Here is a 677-nt window from a genome sequence, read left to right as displayed (position 1 = left end):
GGTTTCTCCTGCCTGAGGTACTCACCAAGCCATTTGTCTTTGGGGGCCATCTTTCTGATGTACTCGGATAGCTCGGTAGGTAACACCGACGACTTCGGCACAGGTGACCGGGGTTCAATTCCCGGCACCCTTAGGCAAGGTCCTTTGTGCTTAGTGGCCTACCTCAGGCATGAGTGATACCGCAAATACAAGAGCCATACCGGCTCGGACGTCGCCCGGGTTAACAAGGTCCGCGTCAGTTGCTAGGGAACCAGGGCAACTTGATGACAAATTGGCTACTGGAACAAGACATAGATGGACTAGAGCAGAAAACCATATATATATAGTTACTTTGTTTTTTCCAATTTGAATCCTTTTTAACCGTATTCTGCCTCAAGCATTTTGCACAACTTCCAGTGAAATACACCTTGGTAAAATCTATGTAATGTTGCTCCTTTTTGCCTAGGGCAGTCCAAGTAATGTAAATGGGGAATGCATATTTACTCCAGAAGATTTGTCTGAACATGCACCAACTGCAGAGGTACAGCATGTTTTAATTTAAACAGAGAATTTCCCTCTCCATGACTTATCTTTCTGTTTAAAATGCCAGAGTTCAGTTAACCCTTTAAAGCCCAATCCAAGAATAAAACAAAACAGAAAATAACTTGTTTTTAGTTTGAAGTCCTTATTTGGCCTTT

General features: G+C 43.1%; 1 pseudogene; it reads right to left on the bottom strand.

Annotated features, from left to right (window-relative positions):
• LOC107099632 overlaps positions 1–50 on the bottom strand; it is a 22340-nt pseudogene extending 22290 nt beyond the window's left edge.
• Positions 51–677: the final 627 nt, after the last annotated feature.

This window comes from Cyprinodon variegatus, unplaced genomic scaffold (genome assembly GCF_000732505.1).
Source record: "Cyprinodon variegatus isolate N-32 unplaced genomic scaffold, C_variegatus-1.0 Scaffold891, whole genome shotgun sequence".
Lineage (NCBI taxonomy): Eukaryota > Metazoa > Chordata > Actinopteri > Cyprinodontiformes > Cyprinodontidae > Cyprinodon > Cyprinodon variegatus.
This window is presented reverse-complemented; position numbering and strand designations above follow the sequence as displayed.